This window comes from Maylandia zebra, linkage group LG14 (assembly GCF_041146795.1).
Source record: "Maylandia zebra isolate NMK-2024a linkage group LG14, Mzebra_GT3a, whole genome shotgun sequence".
Classification (NCBI taxonomy): Eukaryota; Metazoa; Chordata; class Actinopteri; order Cichliformes; family Cichlidae; genus Maylandia; species Maylandia zebra.
The window spans coordinates 6,091,095-6,108,570 of NC_135180.1; the positions used below are offsets into that span (position 1 = coordinate 6,091,095).

The window sequence follows — 17,476 nt, forward strand, 5'->3', positions numbered from 1 at the left end:
AGTGATTGTTTTAGTATGCTCTCATATCTGTTGTACTAGCAACACAATAATTTATATAGTGGCTTTCATGAAAAACTAGTTTCAAATAAGTGTTGCAGGACTCTGAATAGGCAGCCCAACTTACAGGAAAGAAAGTGTGTGTTTGTTTTCATTTGCCTGGAGTGTGGTGATAATAGGCTGTCCTTGGGTAAGTCTTTGAAGGCTTCTCTCTCTCCACCTGCTTGTTAACCTTTAACCAAGTCTTTCCATGGAGCTTTGATAATGTCAGTACTAATATAGGCAGGGGTTGTCTTAATCTGAAAAGAGAGAAATTAAATTAAAGGGAAGAAAAGTTATGAAAGAAGTGTTGGGGAAGGAGGAGGTTGACTGCGTGAATTATAAGTGCACAAATAAGAACCCTATTCTTTCTGTGGAAAACTCAATGTGGCATGAAGGAAAAGGCAGATAGCAGCGGAAGCAAAGACGAAAATAAAGCAACCTATGGAGTCTGGAGGAATGCAAACAACAGCTGATGGATGAGATTAGAATGGCTGGCATGAACTAGGCTTTTTTTTTTCCCCCCCCCCTGATGTCTTACATATGTACAGTGTCCTCATACAACCATGTAATGCACATTAGTGGCCAAAGGACACCAGGTTCTGGTGTAGTTGGGTTAGGTTACTGTTCATTAATTCTTCAGTCAGTCTGTAAAACCCTAACAGTGTGGGAGTGTTGGTACTGCTAAAGCCTAAAAATATTTGATTGTTTTTCCCAGGCACAGATTCAGTCCATTCTAATATGGGCTTTCTTGAATTTAGACGATTCATTGACAGACCTGTTGGTCGTGTAGGGTTAATGTGTAAATGTGTTTAATCCTCCTGTGTTTCACATGGTAAGGGGTTTATGTCATACTTTATACTAAAGCACTGTGCTACAACACTGTAAGAGCTTTCAGTCACCAGCTGCAATCCAGAAAGGAAGGAATTGGAGGGGTGGGCGATTAAATCCTCAAAATTATATCACAGTATTTCAAAGAAGTTTGCAATAATGGTATTTCTGATGATGTAGAAAGAAAGTAGTGAATGTTTTATTGATGATTGCAGCTTGCAGGCAGCAGCCTTTAATAATGAAAATTAAATGAAGCTTTTTTCTTCAGCCTTCCTTTCAATGGGGGGCTGTTACTGATAGACTACTTCATTGGTGTCAACAACGTGCTGGCTGCAGCATTATAATGCAAGAGCAGAGACCCAGTATAGGTCAAATGAAAGTTTTTATGACATAAAAATGCATATTGGCATGCATATTGGCATGCATTCGGTATACTGTGGATACAGGTTTTATAGTGGAAGGTATAATATTGCAATATGATGCTGGAATCTGTCCATCTGCGCACAGCTGGAAGATGGGAAGGTCCACGGTGCTAGACTTAGGGGATTGAATTGAATTGATGATGCAATTCTGATCAAAAAGTGCCACCAAACATACAAGATTATATGTTAACACAACGGGGCACCCTGCCAAACTACAGTGTGTATGAGAGACACTGTCAGATGACAGATTTGCTCTGGAATGACTTTCAGTTTTCCCTTCAGGCCCAAAAAGATCTTGTTGAAGTTTAAAAGAACAAAAAGCAAAATTACAACATCAGCAGCGCCTTAAGCCCCAGACAACCAGGATTTCCTACTCCTGATTTATGTACAGCATATTTGCCAAATCATCACAGTTACCCTGAGCCACATTCCTGCTTTACAAACAGAAATTAGCAACTTTATTATCAAAATATCTACAGCCCTGCCCAGTCTGACTATGACAATTGGTTAAGACGTTGTTACATGTGTGTCTGCGTGCGTGTTTGTGTGAACTCTCTGCAGTACTAAAGTGAGACTTGGAACAACTTGGCTCTTGTAGGTTCCCCAGCGGTATTGAATTATTATGGGTGTGGCAGTTGATTGAACACATTCTTAAAAAGATATTTAATCACACTGACTAAATCTAAAATGGGGATTCTACAGTTTTATACTAGTTCTGTCCACTCAGTCACCACTTTTTGACTTTGCATTCACAGCCTTATATTAGTTTTAACAATCGGCAGCAAAGATTTTGTGTTTATCATTTTAACATCAGTATAGATGCCGGAAATGTTAAGCTGAGAAACATCACTGGGAGCCTCTATAAGCTTGTACAATACATTTGTCCATATATATGTTGATGTTGATGTTGCGGGTTAAAGAGTTCCATCTTGCGCATTGTTTATTTGTTTATCTATTTATTTATTTATTTTTACATTTGGTGGCTTCCACACATATTCTGCCCTTCTGTCTCCCACATATTACCACTCATCCCCATCTCCACCCTCATTCAGAAAATGCTTCTGTCTCTGTTTATTTCAGTCTTAGGATGCCAGTCGCATCTGGCAGTGCATTTCATCACTGAGGATGACCCATATGTAGCTGTCTAGTCACTACTTGCTGGCTAAAACCATATGATATGTGATATGTTTTTCTTTTTTTTTTTTTTCTTTTTTTTTTTCTAAATGACATCAGAAACAGCAGTATGCGACATTACGTGATGGCAGAGCTTCAGTTCATCCTTTGTCATTTTTTTTTTTTTTTTTTTTTTTTTTTTAATAAATAGGACAGGGGGAATGAATGAGAGAGAGAGGGGGAGAGAAAGAAAGAAAACCAAAGGGGAGAAGAGACGGTGAGAAGGGGGGGGGAAGAGAGACAAAAAAAAAAAAAACAAAAAAAACTCCTGGGTCACCTGTATGGAGAAAAAAAACAAACAAACAAACAAACAAAAACAAACAGAGGAGACAGCAAACAACAAAGAGCAACATAATAATAGAGAAAACAAAGCACCATACCATCACAATAAACTAGCTAGTCATAGATATCAGTATTTACTAAGTAATAAACGATATTGTGCAGCACGCAAGATAGACAGCGCACAGTGTGCTTTGAGGCAGCAGCCAAGAAAGCTTTAGTCCGCGTCTGTGAATACCCATGTGTGCATACCTGTGTGGATCAGCATGCTTGCATTCCAAAGGTTTCTCCATGTAATGATCTGCTAGGGAGTGTGGGGGGGCCACAGCCCCGTCCTCCAGGGTGTGAAGCGGGTATGGAGGAGATCAAAACTCCAGACATCCAGAGGCCCCCAGAACACAAGAGACCAAGGAAGACCAACAGAGGGGCAGCCGCGCCACTGTCCCAGTAAGAGCTGAGGAGAGTCCCAGATGAGGGCTCGCCCAGCAGCCGCGGAGCAGAAGTCAGGGGGAGTTGCAGTGACGCGCCCGTGAGCTCCGCCGGCCCCCAGCTGCGCCTGAGTGACCGAGCCCTAGGCCGAGAGGCCGGGGGCACCCCACCTCCAAAGGGGCCCGAGCGAGCCCCAGGCCCCAGGCCCCGACAAGCGGCCGCCAAGGAGTGAGCCGGTGTGTACCCGGACGCCCACCCCCAGACACAAAGAACCACCAACACACCGACACCTGAGGGAGTCCGCCACCGGCAGGGGAAGTGGTGGTGGGTGGAGATAGGCCTCCAAACCTTGGAGGGCCTGAGGTGTCCCCAGAGAGGTGGCGTCTGATACCCAACCTGACATATAGACACAGACATACAGGCACACACAGACACAAACATCCATTCCCACCCTCATGCTCTCGATATGTGATATGTTTTTCACTAGAAGCCCACGTTGTGGTTGTAGGTGGATATGAATATTTAGATGAAAGTGGGAAATGAAGTGAACCGTGATGTCTAGCTAAAGTTTGTTTAGTGTAGATTCTTTTAGTATAGTATGACAGACGTGCATTTCTCAGAAGCAGTTGCATATGTATGTTCTGCCTCAGCAGCCCTACCCCAGTCAGAGAGGAGAGCGTTCAGAAGATGTTGCAGTTAAACTTTGTGTGACCAAACTGCAGAGCAGCTCCCTTGCATTGGGAGAGGGTCTGTGTTAAGTTACTGTCTCAGGAGATTGCTCTCATAGTTTAAGCTGTTCAAACAAGCCTTCGCAGTAATTTGTCAAGTTTAATGTAGGTTTGTGCTGACATGTCAAAAACACTGTAATGACAAACTGGATGGCCTTCTATTCAAACTTTCACTTTGTCAACTCCCCTTTTCTCCATATCCTTGCCTCCTGTACCACTCACGTGTAAATTTAACTGAACACTAATGACTTTATTGTATTCCTGTATGTGGATGCAGGCAAACACCAGCTAATTTTGATTGCTCTTAATTGATCCTTTATAATTTAAAATTTTATAACCTGAAAAAATAGAAAGTAGATAATAGGAGGGAGAAAAATAACACAGGCAGAGATAGAAGTCAGAAAAACGGCTCTGAAATGAAATAACGAGAGGAAAGAGGCTTTAGTAGTTGGTACTATTTACACTGCTTTAACATTCTCAGTAACTGCACATGTGCAAGCTTCTTTGCAACCAAACTCCACCTATCATGCTGTGACTGTCTTCATCTGTTGTCATTTATACTGGCCTGGGGAATGCATGTGGAAGGGAGGGGAGGTGCTTTACTCACATATGTGCATGGAAGGACAGAGCTATACCATGCAGAAAAAAATTTGACACTCTTTTGGCTGTAATCTGGTTTTGTTTTGCCTCTCAGCTGAACTGTTATTAACATCTAATCAGCAAAGGGGAAGTGCTCAGAGTAAACAGGAAATTTGCTGTTTGGGAACATAGCAACTTAGTCCATTTAAATGCTACTGGACTGGATGCATGCCGATTTGCCCAATTTTTGTGTTGTTAGTCAAATCTGATGAAATACTTCCTTATTTATTTAGTGCAGTCTAAACAGTATTGTGTGCATTGTTTATCCTGTATTCGTGACCTCTGTAGCTCATAGCAATAGCAGCGTCCAGGACATGCAAATAGACACAACAAGGAAAACGTGTGTGTGTGTGAGGACCAAAAATTTGAATGCTACTATACTTGTGGGGACCAACAGCCGCTTATAGGGACAAAATGCCCATTTGGTTAGGCATTCATTTTTGATGGTTAAGGTTACTGTGCGTGTGTGTTGAGTATTCAGAAAAGATTTGTCTATAGGAGTAGTCAAAACTAAATGTGAGCAGTTAAAACATCTGGCTAGTCAGTGGAATTGGTATGAGTCTGTAGTGGTTTCTCAGAAGCTCCTCTCCATATAAGGCCTGCTGGGTATAAAAGGACTGAAAGGCTCTATCAATAGAAGAGCAGGAAAAATGTGGAGGAGAAAGACTAGAAAAGGTGAAGAGGGGTGGGAGAGGGAGTGAAAAAATGTAGGAGATATGAGAGGGACACAAAAGAGACTGAAGGAAAGACTTAAGGAGTATTGGGACAGATTTGCACAACACAGAAAAAGGGGCGGGAATGGGGGTAGGACAGGCAGAATGTGTACTACGTTTTGAGTTGCACTTCGGCAAGTCAACACCTGCCTGATGTTGAAATGGTTTGCTGAATTATTTGTCTGTGTTTTTTAACCTCTGTACCTGCATATGACAGTCATACATACTTTGGGCATTCCTTTGGGTTTAGAGTTGACTAGGTGTTAACAATAGTTCCCTCTGTGTCATTAGGAGTTGGCTATACCATTTCTCACCATCTTTCTCATTATTATTGTTATTATTATTGTTATTATTATTATTAGGTAATCACCATATGTTGGCTGCATGGGTATACAGTGGTATACATAGTGTGCAATATCAAGGATCGAGTAAGATATTGAAATCAAGTTTCTGTTAAGTTTGTCAAAGCAAAGAAATTTTGAAGACATTGCATACTTCATAACTATTGATCTGTAATGCTAAAGCTAAGAATCTACTATATGACCTGTGTTAATGAGATGCCAGTCAGCTTGACCTCTTCTCTTATGCACAACACTAGGTGTTATTGAATGGAAAGCCACACTGCGTTAATTGATTTTTTTTTTTTCCAATTTTTTCCAGAATAGATTTTTTTGGGGAGTCTTTATGAAAGCACAGAAGCATATATGGCTACATGGAAGCCCTTCTGCATTTCAGTGCATGCTGGCAGACTTGTTGTGAAGTGTCACACCCATTGACCCCTGCTGGGCCTGTATCACATCAACATCACCAGCTGTAAAAACAGTTTAAAATAGGGTGTTAATTTAGGGTAGTGTTTTACGGTTAGAGAGCCGCCTCCCAGAAGTTCTCTTCAGTCTGAAAATGTAGTTGAAGAGCTGGAACCTTAGGTAGTAGTGGCTTAGATGAACAAACTGCCTCCCTCCATTCACACAGAAACCATCTCTGCAAAACTTGGCTGCCAGCTTAGCTCAGTCTAGGATTATGGCTTTGTGGAGGATGCTAGACAATCTAGGAAATGCCAGCATGACCAAAGTGCTGCTACAGTGGAAGTGTTGGGTGTGTATGTGTGTGAAGGGCAGGGAGTGTCCCGATATTTGGTGGGTGCAAACTGGCCTGCAGTTTTTATAAACCTAATTTGAAGCATGCGGCTCATCTTTTGTCACGTGGTTTCACACCTGATCTTACTGGCAACATCACACTTATGCTGTGCTATGGTCTAGTGCACATGGACACACACACACACCAACACACCCACTGTGGTGATTCACTTAACCCGGAGGAGTCAGGCCAGTGAGAGAGTCACATTAAGTAGGTGGCAGAGCGAGAGAAACAGGAAGTGTCTGAGTGTATCTGAACCCTGGGATTCCCCCTTGTGTTAATATCGTGTTAGGCCACCATAAACTGACAGACCACCGGTTATGTCAGAAAACACACACACACACACACACACACACACACACACACACACACACACACACACACACACAGTAGTTTAATGTCTTAATTCCTCTTTAGTACAACACTTTCACCATCTGTCACCAACTTCCTGTCTCTCTCGCTCGCTCTCTCTCTCTCTCTCTCTCTCTCTCTCTCTCTCTCTCTCTCTCATATATGCCCTCTCCTCTCCGTTTCCCGACTCTTGTTTGCCGCCCACTTGGCCTGCATTCTTTCACTCTGACATCAGGGCCGCCCAGCACTGCCATTTATTTTTTCTCTCCTTTTTTTTCTTTATTTTGTGTGTCTTACTCTGCTTGTTCTCTTGTCTCCTTTACTAGCCCTGGGTCCCTCACTACCATCCCTCCATCTTATGGAGCTGGAATAAAGAATTATAGTTGTATTTCTCGAGATAAGGTCTGAGATGACCTTATTAGAGAAATTTCCTCTGTGGCATCATAGAACTGAAATAGAACTGAAAAAAAAAAGTCTGAAAGAGAGGGTTTAGTGCAGGTTGAAGTTTTGCTCTGTGATCACTTGAAGTTATTATTTGAAACTTTTTCCGTGTTTAATATAATCCATCCATCGTTCTAACTGTATGAGAGAAAGTGAGGAAATCCATCCACAGCATATATTTCTTAACTGAGTATCTAAAGGGACATACAGGCTGTTTGTGCTGTTGACCTGCTATTTATATTATATGAGAAATGGGAAGAATAATAAATGTTGGTGTTAAAATTGCCTCAAAGGCTGATGATTTTACATCATTATTCAGAATAGAAAGTGTAAATAGAATATGACGTATGAAGAAGGTTTATGAGAAGTGGGAGGAAGTATGAAGGAGAGAGAGTGAAAGAGAGAAAGTGAAATGTTGAGAGCATGAGAGGGTAGTGGAATGACTGTCTAATGTTAGGATCTTGTTAGTATTGATGTCTTGGTTGGGCAGCAACACACAGATTTACAGAGACTTGAAGCAGGAATTTAATGGTCCAATGGAGCACAGGGAGCAGCTTTAGATTTTCTTTATGATTTGTAGCCAGTAAACCAGGGTCTGATCCTCCTCTGGCTTTTGACTCACACTCCTATTCACTCCACAGCAAAGGAAGTCCAAGAGTTCATGCAATATTTATTGTTCAAACTATTGTGATGACTTGTATTAGCACTGATTACACGAACAGCTTTGTTATGTTGGAAGAACTTGTGGAGGAAAACCAGGCCCGACTGAAAGCTACAGTCCACAGAAGGAGCCAGTGAATGGACTTGCTCTGTGTGCGCGGTGATTTTTAACGCCGAGGATGCACTGAAATAACACGTCTTTACACTTGGCTTTAGTAATGATAATTCTCTTCCCTACTTTTTCATCAGTACTTACACTGACAGCGCTTCCTTACATGTAATTTAAATCTGGAGGTAATTATAATGGACATGAGTGGGGAATTTATAAGGGCATACGGATTGTACATATAAAAGAACATTAATGTAGAGTGCGTGTTTCAGTCGCATCCATTTGTTTTATTTCTTTATCTTGTCTCAGTTCAAGCTTTAATGGTCTGTTTCGTAACCCTTATCGTTCAGGCCCAGTCTAATCTTTCTGGCACTAAAGCTGGTTTTGGTTTATGGTGCTATTTAACAGCAAGGGCCAATCCCAAGCTGTTTTGCTGATCTAGTCACGTAATATATATCAACATGTTCAATGCCTGAGATGTGTCATTATGATGAAACTTTTAGAGCACAGGCTGAAATTGAACTATGCAACCCTTTCATCAAGGGTGTGCTCATCATGATGCAACGGTGGGGCGCTGATAAAGAAATGATCCTGAAAGCTTGGGAGGAATCTTAAAACTGTGACAATCATTATGATCTCACCGAAGCTGATACTACAGATTTGAAGTGCTCAGTTATATTTACTGTATGTCAAAACACTTCTTGGTTTGTTATTCACAACGACTTTAGATTCTTAGACAGCAGGATGCGTGCTTGCTTGCACACCATCTGCATCCTTTATGTGCACTATGCAAACAACGTAAAACGCAAGAAACACTGGCCAAAACTCCACAGGCAAGCTTTAAATAAACAAATGAAGTGTGATTGTGTGTGATAGATGCTTGAATCTGTGGAGTGTCATTCATTTTCTATGGTCTCTGGATGTCACGTTGCTTCCAGTCCACAGCTTTACTCTGTGGAGTTCAATGAAGTTGTCTTTATGTAAAATTACATGAGAGCAAGTGTTACATTTGTACTAAAAAAATAATGTTGGTCTGCTATAGCCATTGACTGTATATAAAAGATGGACACAGCCTCTGGAAGAGCCTTAAACCTGCATTCTTTCTAATCTCCAAGACGGGGGAAGCTCTGATTGTAAAATGAAGACAAACTGTAATGAAGTCAGTTTATACTTATCATTTATAACCCCACTAAACACTATCTTCAATTCTTTTTAATACAGTATATTGCTGACTTAATTATGGTGACAATACAAGACAAATGGATGATAAAGCCAGATAGCCAGGCGTGGGCCACGGCTATCTTATGATTACCAGGGCACTACTTTATGTGTGCAGTGTCCTCAGCTCGGTGAAGTCCATTTCCGATTCATGCAATCTGCCTTCAAATGAACAAGATGCCCCAAATTTTGAACTTGAGGTTTCCAGACAGAAATGACAACTTTGTCCATCTGCAATGTCTTTTTTTTTTTTTTTTTTTTAAAGAGATATTAATACTTTTTTTTGGAAACCTTGTATTGGAACTTGGCCAGCTGTCATCAGCTCCATACCTCTCCTTTTCACACACATACACAGTGGCAACAACAGACTGAGGCAGGAGGGGACAGAAACTAGTGTGACCATAACTTCCTGCAAAATGCTGCAGAGGCTTTCACACTGCACTGACGTGGAATAAGAGCCATAATCAGATTAAAAACTGTAGAAGTTATCTTGGTTTAATTATCACTTTCTCTTCACCATATTTCTCCTTTTATATTATCTAGCATCAAAACATGATTAGGCTTATGATTGGCTGAACACAGTGTGCATATTTGGCATATATATATATATATATATATATATATATATATATATATATATATATATATATATATATATATATCACCCAGCACGCCCCTGCGGGCGGTTTATCCTTCAAGCTCGGGTCCTCTACCAGAGGCCTGGGAGCTTGAGGGTCCTGCGCAGTATCTTAGCTGTTCCCAGGACTGCGCTCTTCTGGACAGAGATTTCCGATGTTGTTCCCGGGATCTGCTGGAGCCACTCGCCTAGCTTAGGAGTCACCGCACCTAGTGCTCCGATTACCACGGGGACCACCGTTACCTTCACCCTCCACATCCTCTTGAGCTCTTCTCTGAGCCCTTGGTATTTCTCCAGCTTCTCGTGTTCCTTCTTCCTGATATTGCTGTCATTCGGAACCGCTACATCGATCACTACGGCCGCCTTCTTCTGTTTGTCTACCACCACTATGTCCGGTTGGTTAGCCACCACCATTTTGTCCGTCTGTATCTGGAAGTCCCACAGGATCTTAGCTCGGTCATTCTCCACCACCCTTGGGGGCATCTCCCATTTTGACCTCGGGACTTCCAGGTTGTACTCAGCACAGATGTTCCTGTACACTATGCCGGCCACTTGGTTATGGCGTTCCATGTATGCCTTGCCTGCTAGCATCTTGCACCCTGCTGTTATGTGCTGGATTGTCTCTGGGGCATCTTTACACAGCCTGCACCTGGGGTCTTGCCTGGTGTGATAGACCCCAGCCTCTATGGATCTTGTGGTCAGAGCTTGTTCTTGTGCTGCCATGATTAGTGCCTCTGTGCTGTCTTTCAGTCCAGCTTTGTCCAGCCACTGGTAGGATTTCTGGATATCAGCCACCTCCTCTATCTGCCGGTGGTACATACCGTGCAGGGGCCTGTCCTTCCATGATGGTTCCTCGTCTCCCTCCTCTTTCTTGGGTTTCTGCTGCCTGAGGTATTCACTGAGCACTCGGTCAGTTGGGGCCATCTTCCCAATGTATTCTTGGATGTTCCTTGTCTCAAACTTTGAAGAGGAAGTGAGAGAGGGAAAAGAATTTGATTGGGGGGTGGGTGAGAGAGAGAGGGTAATTGAGGGGAAAGTCAAGTTCCCATTTCTGGTTTCCCACGGAGTCGAGCTCACACGCATTTCCCTGAAAGCAGTCGGTGGGATTTCAGTTGTTTTTAAACTCTTTCGGTCTAAACAACACCATGTGCAATATTCCCCTAGCAATAAGAAAGAAAATCCCCACAGATAAATACATGCTTTTATTGAATAACCCTGTAATGATTAACTGTAACCGGTGACATGAGAGCTGGACGGTATGACTACAGTGCTGTAAAGTAAAAAAATATCAAATGATGGCCTTATGCTATATGCTGGTGGCAATTACAGTTGTGATGGGCACAGAGGCTGTAACTGAGTAGCCCAATAGCAGGTATAACACACTGTTTGTATTGTCTCCATGGCTTTATGTTCTTCATAGTGCTTTTATACCACATCATTTATAGCTCCAGAGCCATAAAGGACAGCCTGGATATGGTGGTGATGTAGTGAGAGCAGGATGCTATTGTCAGGCAGTACGTCCCATCTGCTGCACTGATAACATTCTGTGAAGTGCATATTTTTGTCCCCGGCTTTTGGTGTTTACGAATCCTCCGCCGGGCCATGCAGGGTCCACTTAACTAGAACTTCAAGTGAAGTGGGGAAAATGGTTTGGATGGTGAAGAGTTAAATGTGTGACAGCTGAGCAAGACACTGGTGGTGAGATACAGCCCCTCCTCCTTCCAGCTCCTTCTAAATATGCTGCCTCAGCATGAGCCTGCAGAAGCACACACACACAAGCAGAGGCGCACACCTCTACTCTCCCAGCACTTGCCAAAAGAAAATGTGAACCACAAACATTAGAGCTTAGGAGTAAGATGAGTAAATCCATCCAGATATTTGGCATCTTCTGTCACATCGGTGCCTGTGTCCTGCCGACTGTCCGCTGTGTTCTTACACTAGTAAGAGAGCGAAGGACCACGTCTGGAAAACATTACTCAGATTCCTGCAGTACAGGCTTTGATTATACTGGCAATGAAGCAAGAGGGAGGGGGAGAGTGAGAGAGGCATCAGATGAAGTGGGCATTGTGTAATTTCTGACACAGACACTACTACCTAAGCATTTGTTTAAAGCCTGCATTTGCAGAGAACCTACTAGTTGAATGTAAATTAAATGGAGGTGACCAGTAGAGGGCGGTCTGAAAGACAGCAAGTATATGCAAGAAGTATTCTGTTTTTTCTACTTTTATCACTGGAGTACTCTTTGATAAGACGTGCTGGTTAGACCCCTCACGCTACCAATCACTTAACAGTTTTTTATTTCTATATATATATATATATATATATATATATATATATATATATATATATATATATATATATATATATATATATATACATACACATTTTATATATTAGTGCTGTCAATAGATTAAAAAAAATTAACTAACTAATCTCACAATTTTCTGTTATTAATTGCGATTAATCTCAATTACTTTATTAATAGCCTGGCTCCAATTACATTTTTTTATTCTTTATATTTTAAGTAATTATCGTTGTTCACCGAAGTCCAGTGGTCTCCGGTGAGAGCGACATTCCTTACTTGCACAAGCTTGCTGGACTGCTGAGCCCTCTGGTCCCCATACAAAGTGTGCAGTCTCGACACAATGGTTCCTCTCGAGGGCAGATTGTAACACTCATCTCCTGATGCAGCACGAATGACTTCTCTCAGTCCATCATCTTCTACTATGCTAACTGGTCGGCAGTTTTTAGCTATCCAAACAACCAAGGAATTGGTTACCTTTTCTCTCACATTTTTTGTTATTCGTCCACAAGCACCATACTCCTGAAGCGTAGACTGGCGAGGTCCCGTAGAGGTGGATTCAGTTGGGTGTTTTGCTCTCAGGTGATACGCCAGTGATGAACTGCTTCTGTGGTACTTGAATTCAGCGTTGCAAATTGTGCATCTTACTCTCGTTTTGTCCAACAAGCCATCAGGCAACTTCTTAAAGAGAAACTTTCCACCCAAAAGTCCGCCCTCGTCCATGCTTGCGTGTGTTAGCTAGTGTTAGCTAGATAGTAGCATGGTGTCACTTCTTCTTCTTCTTCTAATCATTTCTGTCAGGCCAAACGCCAGCATAGCACACTGTTGCCCCCTCCTCCAGAGGTGCTCATGAATTTAAAGGTCTTAGATTACAGGAAATTAATAAAAAAACAAAATCAGCGTTAAATTTTTTTAATGCATTAAACATTTCGCGTTGATCTTAACAATTAACGCGATAATTTTGACAGCACTAAAATAAATAAATAAATATATATATATATATATATATATATATATATATATATATATATATATATATATATTTTTTTTTATTTTTTTTTTTTTTTTTTATTAGGGGTGCAACGATACACAAAATTCACGGTTCGGTTCGATACTTTGGTGTCACGGTTCAATATTTTTTCGATACAAAAAAAATGTTCATGCCTTTTTAATTTGTCATTTATTAAAATTATAAATATATATTTTAACTCAAAAGTACAGTTTTTAAATTTAACCCTAACCCTTGTGCGTGTTTTTTATTTTGACAGCGAATGCGCACCTGCGGACCACTTATGTGCACCCCTGGTTATTTAGCTCGTCATATTGCAGCCACAGAAATTCTTTTGTCCATGAAACCATAAAGCTGCACTTTCTTTTTGCCTTATAGTCTGATTTGTCATAACTTTTCCGTTTTGCGGTAAGCTTTTCTTTGGCTGTCACTTCTTCACCCTGACCTGTCTTATTTGGCTCAGCAGAACTAAAATATATATCTGTCTGTGAAGGTTCTCAGTCATCCAGGTCATCGTAGTCAAATATAAATCCTGCTGCTTTTACACACGCACTCACATAAGCTCAGCGATTCTCTGCGCGATCAACATGTCTTAAACATCTCACATGTTTAAGCTGCGGGAGATTTCACTTGTCATGTTTGCATAGTAAGCTAACAATTAATAAGACGATGTCAGAGGAATTGGTGCGCAAATTATCATCACTCACAGATCAGTGCTGTCGCTCTCTATACACAGTTAGCGCGATTGCAAAGTGAAAGCAAAAAAACAAGCGCAAATTCAAACGCGATTGCAATATGTCACATATTGACAGTGGCTCACCGATGCCAATGACATAATTACCCAGCTACATTTCTGAAAGAATGCAAAAGCATTGACGTATATTTTTCCTTCCTACGATAGGCCGACGGGCAGGGCAGAGATAGATTTTGGTAGCCCGACTGAAAAAATCGCTAGCCCCAGGACGTCGGGCTAGCGATATTGCGAGCCCTGTATCTGATTGAGGAATCACTCATCTTTGGAAAAGAGAGTTTATTACAGAGAAATGTCTCTTTCCAAAATAAAAGCTATACTATCCGCTTCTTCTGGGCTATATTCTCAGCAGCATATTAAACATATCAGGTCCCCAAAAGGAGAATCATGTCGGCGTAAATGTGCAGTCATATTCGTTGTGTTCCCACTAGTGCTTTCAGGTTAACCTCGTTAAAATGACCTTAACGTCACAACACGGCAAATTAGGGCTGCTCAATTAATCGAATTTTAATCACGATTACGATCTGGGCTTTCAACGATCATTAAAAATGACTGAGCCGATTATTAGCCCCTCCCTCGTTTATCCGCGACACCTTAAAGGCCGGTCCGTAAAAATATTGTCGGGCATAAACCGTCCGTGGCGCAAAAGAGGTTGGAGACCGCAGATTAAGAGGACCCGAGGGAAGCTCGGAAAGCTAAGCAGAAGTTATTTGGAGAGGAGAGTGACTGCTGTTGGTTGAAAAGAGAGGTAAAAAAAAAAAAAAACTTCAGTGGTGTTGCACACAATTTTATATTATTTTTTAAAGTCATTGTTAACCCTTTAAAGCCGGTCAGAGCAGCACGCTCCGTTTTGTGTAACTATTTTTAAATCCCTGTAGAACCTGGACTGTGTAAGCTAGCGCAATAAACCGGAGGAGTTGTACTTACATCTGATGCCATCAGCTTGTCCTCGGTCACGGTTTCCTTCCACATAAAGCTTTGCAAAAATTGCATAAAAAGCGCTTGCAGGAACAAAAACATAATATTCCAGAAACACGCTTCGCTGATCCGATCAGCTGTTCGTAACACTTCCCACAGTGAAACAGATGTCAGCGCGAACTATCACATGTCCGCCATTTCCTGTCCGAAACCGGAAGTGACGTCATTTTCGCGGAAATGTAGTTTTTTACTTGTAAGATAAGATAAGATAAGATAGAACTTTATTAATCCCTCGGGTGGGTTCCTCTGGGAAATTCGATGCCTTAAAAGCCTATACTGGTCATGTTTGACTTTTCTGAATAGTTTCTGGGATGCTTGGAACTCGAATTGCACTGCTGGAAATAGTTTATTTTGATGCACCTGCTGTTTTCTTTGCAAATTTGCATCATAGGATTGTTTTTTTGTTTTTCCTGCAATATATAAAAATTGGTGTATCTCCAAAATAAAACTATGAACACACTCAAAATAAATTTCCTGTTGTTGTAAACTATTTTTTGCAACTTTTTTGTATTTAAAGTTTTGAGGGATAAACCTCTTAAATTTCTCCAAGTAATATATGTAAAAAAACAAACAAAAACGATTTAAAATTTTTTTTTGTAGTTTATTGCACTTTTTTGCAATTAATGTAGTTACTATGGACTTAATGCATACATATTATTAAAATATGGGCTATAACAGTTGTATAGCAACTTGAAATGCTCCCATAAATGGCACTACAACATGTAAAAAAAAAAAAAAAAGCTCTGGCGGACTTGGTTCTATAGTAGGTCTTAAAGGGTTAAATAAATATTGTCAAATAATCGAGATCTCAATTTCAGTGAAAATAATCGTGATTATCATTTTTGCCATAATCGAGCAGCCCTACGGCAAATCTCCGTTAACGAGCTAGCCCTGATAGCCCCGTGCATGGGGCTGGACGGCCAACACGTTAACGAGCTAACTGCGCTAACACACTAGCTCCCACCCATGTAATTGAGCATTGCGTGGCACATCCAACATACTGTTTTACTTTAGTCCATGACGCGCTTACCTTCAGGGTCATACGTCACATGAAAACCAAAATAATTCCAAACGCCAGATCTGAATGAGGGTGGGGGAGGTTCAATGTGCCATGTTGCAAGGAGAGCTTAACTTCTGTCTTGCTAGCTTGCCCTGCGCTCTTCCTTCTGACTATGTTGTCTGTGTGGAGCGCTCAGTGGATCTGCGCTCGACAGTGCAGCCTAGGCGGAGTAGTCGAACGCAGATTCACTGAGCGCTCAACACAGACAGCATCGTCAGAAGGAAAGTTGATAAAATAAATTACAAATGTTGTATTGTTCGATACATATGCGTACTGAACCGAAAGCACTGTATCGAACGGTTCAATATCGATACGAATATCGTTGCACCCCTAATATATATATATATATAAAATATGTGTCAAGGGATTTGTTCTGCAAACATGTAATTGTTTTTTTTTAAATAACAGATTGCAGACCTCGGTTCTTCAGCACTGTGTGCAGCAGAGGAGCATACAGCTGAGCCGACTGTGTTGGAGAGTCATTAGGACCGCCATCATTTTTTTTCTTTACGTTATAACTCTAACATACTGTGGGGACATAAATGTATATACAAACAGGGATTTTTTTACTTTGGGAAAATCAGTATCGGCCTCAAAAATTCTGTATCTGTTAGGCTGTAATTGAAAACTCACATCTTTTTTGACCTTCAAACTGTCCAGTATTCGTTTCTGAGTCCAGTGAGTGCAGTGGAAACTTGTTCTCAGCAACACACGCCTGCTGCTTGTAACGTGTCAGTTGTTGTTAGTGTTAACAAGCAGATGCATTAAACTGCTGAGGCCTTTGATCTGTAGGTGTGTGTATGTGTGTATACACACACACACCTACACAAACACACAGCTCTGGTCTGAAGTAATCACCCAGCCTATAATGACATTGGGCTAATGATGGTAAGTGTGTGTGTGTGTGTGTGTGTGTGTGTGTGTGTGTGTGTGTGTGTGTGTGTGTGTGTGTGTGTGTGTGTGTGTGTGTGTCAGCTTGATGCAGTGGGGGTCAGGAGCCATATTTCTGGCAGTCTGTCTGGTTTCCATTCCGGCCTGTAAATCTGAGAGTGGAGGACAGCAGGAAGTGAAGGATGAGAAAAGACGGGAGGAGGGGGAAGGAATAGGAAGCTCAACTAGATAATTATTTATGGGCAGTTACTACTAAAGAGTTTACAGTATTTTGCTCTGATGCACACAAACACTTCTTACCCATTTGGCAGCAGGACACATTTTTCCTTTCGGATCCTTTTTTCTCTCCAGGGGTGGTTCGGGCCAGGTGTGTGTGTGTGTGTGTGTGTGTGTGTGTGTGTGTGTGTGTGTGTGTGTGTGTGTGTGTGTGTGTGTGTGTGTGTGTGTGTGTGTGTGTGTGTGTGTGTGTGTGTGTGTGTGTGTGTGTGTGTGTGTGTGTGTGTGGGCTCTTTTGTTTTTAATGGAGAAAGACCAAACAAGTAATAGTATGTAGTGGATTACAGAGAAAGTGACCGGGACAAAAAAGTACATAGAGAGGGAGCAAATGTGGGGTGTTGTGTGTCACCCAGCACAGAGACTGTTTCTTCTGAAGGGGAGGGGGGAGAAGAAAAGTGTACAAATG

The 17,476-nt window shown here is 41.5% G+C and overlaps 1 protein-coding gene across 2 annotated transcripts in view; it reads left to right on the forward strand.

Moving 5' to 3' along the window:
- LOC101469380 (unconventional myosin-Ic) overlaps positions 1-17,476 on the forward strand; it is a 62,608-nt gene that overhangs the window by 14,210 nt on the left and 30,922 nt on the right. The window lies entirely within an intron of this gene.